The sequence below is a fragment of the Lynx rufus genome, unplaced genomic scaffold (assembly GCF_022079265.1).
Source record: "Lynx rufus isolate CCGP_SWC_20201006 ecotype Redwood Valley unplaced genomic scaffold, mLynRuf1.p SCAF_7, whole genome shotgun sequence".
Lineage (NCBI taxonomy): Eukaryota > Metazoa > Chordata > Mammalia > Carnivora > Felidae > Lynx > Lynx rufus.
Genome location: NW_025814889.1, coordinates 137,197,908 through 137,201,660, shown reverse-complemented (window position 1 = coordinate 137,201,660; position 3,753 = coordinate 137,197,908).

Genomic DNA, 3,753 nt, shown 5'->3' with positions numbered 1-3,753 from the left:
GGCCCCATAATGAACACTACTGATCGCTTGTCACTTTTCTCCCCAGAGCCGTTCACCGCGGGGTTCTGCGCCCACCCCGATGGACGATGGACGGCAACCCAGCCGGTTGGGGCTGGCTAATGGAAGCAGCAGCTGGGGATCAGATTCCCACTGCCCATGTGCCGCGTCGCAGGCACTGGCTGTGCCCCCTGTGACCGTCACTCTGGCCGGGAGGCCCCACCACAGCTGTAGGTCCCGCGGGCTTCCGTGTGAAACACTGCCTCCTCTTTTTTTTTCTTCCAGCTCCACAGATGGGAGTAGCTTCCTGCAGTCACAGCCTCTGGGTGCCCCTGAACCTGCCCACGCCTCTGTAAACAGTCCCTTTAGCGCGTCCCTTATTTGGGTCACACCTATGACACGATGGTAGATACGTGTCATTACACATTTGTCTCTCTGTCTCTCAAAAATAAACATGAAAAAAATTGTTTGAAAAACGCCCGAGACCACGCACTGAGAAAGGACAGAGCCCGTATTTGAACCCAAGACCCTCTGTTTAATTAAAAACAATTTTTTTAATGTTTTATTTATTTTTGAGACAGAGAGAGACAGAGCGCGAGCAGGGGAGGGGCAGACAGAGGGAGACGCAGAATCCGAAGCAGGCTCCGGGCTCTGAGCTGTCGGCACAGAGCCCGACGCAGGGCTCGGACTCAGGAACTATGAGATCATGACCTGAGCCGAAGTCGGACGCTTAACCGATTGAGCCACTCAGGTGCCCCCCAAGACCCTTTGTTTTAAAGCCCCTATGTCTGGCTGTTTGGGGGTTTGAGCTCTTCTCCCCCCAGGGGTCTAGGACGGGTGGGGGGTAAACAGTGACAATGAAGCTGACCCCTGGAGCCCCTGGAGAGCATGGCGGTGGCCGTGCTCCCAGGATGCCCCTCTGCCTCTCTCAGCAACTCAGTGAGAGCTGAGTGTGTCCCCTGGGGCCTGGCAGGAAACCCCAGCGACCTCGTGTGTGTCTGTGTGTGTGTGTGTGTGTGTGTGTGTGTGTGTGTGTGTGTGAGAGACAGAGCTGTTCCGAGGGTCACGTGAGGCTGTGGGAAACCACCAGGAGGCTCGGGTGAGGCCCCTGTCCCTGCCACAGCAGCTGGTTGACCTTCTATTTCCTTCCTTTCTTCTCTAAGTGAGCAGACGAGGCCCCTGCCCACTGTGTGCCTGGACTGTCCCGGAGCCGAAGGGCACAGTTCCTGCACCCAGGAGACCAAGACTCAGTCCCTTGTCGAGTGACCTCTCCGCTCCGAGCCTCAGGCTCCTGTCTCCACGATGGGGATGGTCACGCTTGCTGATTTCACAAGTTTGTGTTCTTACTTACTTATTCATTGTTGATGGAGTCGTTGAAAGATGTTTTACAAGCCGTTGCTCAGTGCCTGGCGCGTAAGAAAAGCGCTTTGCAAATCTGTAGCCCTGTGCGGAATTTAGTTCTCTGATGGGTGAGTCTCTGTTGTGGGACAGGGTGCAAACCCGCGGATTCAGGCCTCTGTGTGTGCGTGGGGGGGGAATCCTTGCAGACCCCCACCCAGTCAGGGCAGACAGAGAGACGGAGGCCAGCGATGTGCAGTGACTTACCCAGTGTCACACCGTGTGCCGGGCTGGTAACCCACACGCCCTCTCCCCGCCAATGTCCATGTCCTATGAGTCTATTGCCTTGCAGGGCAAAAGGCGCTTTGCAGATGTGATGAAGGATCTTCAGATGGAGGGATGGCCCTGAATTATCCAGTGGGCGCCCTTGACATCACAAGGATCCTTCTCAGAAGGAGGCAGGAGGGCCAGAGTAAGAAAAGAGTGGCACGGAGGGACAGAGACAGAGGGGGGTAAGGAGGTGGCACGCCTGTGGCTTCGAGGGGGGCGGAGGCCACAAGCCACGGAATGCAGGTGGTCTCTAGAAGCTGGAAGAAAGTAACGAGATGGATTCTCTTTGAGCCTCTAGAAAGAACGCCGCCCTGCCCGCTTCCGGCCTCCAGAACCGCGAGAGAATGATTTGTTTACAGCCCGAAAGCGTGTGGCCACTTGTTAGAGGGGCCACAGGAGGCTAATTTATACAGCAAGGCCAGGTTTGGAAGCTGGTCTCCTGCAGCTCAGCTGTGCCCTGCTTCCCCAACTCCCGGGCTGCCGTCCGGGGGCTCCTGGGACATTGGCCGGTGCTCCAGGATTCATTTTCCTCCCGTAGGGTGCTTAAAAAGTTACAAAAAAATCTACATAAAATAACTAATAACGGAAAAAGCACAACAAACGTGACTCCCAGCCTCGCCTACCCAGGGGACCCCAGCTCTTATTCCAGATCAAGAAGGTGGGCGCCGGGCCGCGTTTGGTGACGCGAAGGGAAAATACGGGTTTCTGAGTAGCGATGACACGACAGCGGCTCCCCTTCGGCACCTTGGCTTCTTGGACTTGACCCCTTGTCTCAGAGGCTCCGGTGGATGGCACTGGATGTGCGGGTCCCTCCGCACCCCCCCCCCGCAAGCACCTGTTAATGACGGAGCGGGGGCGCTGGGTCCCCAGGGCGCAGCACAGGGCTGGGGCCACAGCAGGTGCTCAGCGAATGTCTTACAAGTGATGCAGGTGCCCTGTGGAGCTCCGCACAGAGTTGGCACCCGAGAGCTATTCCGACAAGGGCGCGCCTCGCCCGTGTGCCACACCTGGGATTTACGCACGGCCGTTGCCCCTGGACGTCGCACCTGTGTGCCACACGTGGGTGTTGCGCCCAGGAGTGACAGGTGGCGTGAGAGAAGGCTGTGGGAGCTGGGAAGGCCTTGAGGCCTCCACGCTGGCCCCAGGCCCGGGCCGGGTGGGTTGCCGGGAACGTTGTCCTTGGCTGTGTCTCTCTCAGGAGGTTCCAGACTCTTCCTTTGGACTCTGGAAGCGTCAGCTCCCTTCAGGAGGGCACTGTCTGAATGGAGCCCACCTCCACAAGCTGGTACCAAGAGGTGACCTCCTTGGTATGATCCAACCTTGAACCTCTCGTCTCGGGAATGTCCTTCGGCCCCATCCACCCAGGATTCCAGTCCACCCAGACTGCCTGGCCCCTGACCCCCACAGGAAGTCCAGGGGACCTGGGGGGGCCTCAGTGCAGAGCTTGGCCCATCCGTCGTGTCCACCCCGGAGTCCCCCATCCCAGCATGCGGTGCGTTCGGGAAAATTCCTGAACATTCGGGCCCTTCCCTTTCTCCGGAGAACCCTCCCTCTTCAGAGCAAACAGCTTGTCCTCCCGTGGAACATAGACACTTACACGGAATATCAGCGTCCAACAAGGCCGCTAACGGACCATCAAGACGAAGACAAGACCCCTGGGTCATCACTGAACACGGACGACCGCATGAACGTCGTTCAGGCCACAGAAGGACCAAACCTCCCCGGCCCGGCTGCAGGAGCGCCGGCCGCTTCACCAGCCCCGGCTCCGGGCAGGACCAGGCTCCCTCCCCTGTGGGTGAGGGTCACCCAGAACCCCCCTTCCTGCCAGCGGCCGGTCCGGAGCAGACCCCCGCCTCCTCAGGCCCCCCACATCCCCCAGCACCCCCCAACACCTCGTAAGTCCTTTCTAACCCCCTTACTGAGTGCCCACGCTGCCAGGGTGACTCTCCCTGGCACCCCCCTCTCCCCCCAGTGTCCACGTCCTAATCCCCAGAGAGTCTATTACCTTGCAGGACAAAAGACACTTGGCAGATGTGATTAAGGACCTTCAGATGGAGGGATGGTCCTGGGTCACCAAAGTCCTCCTGC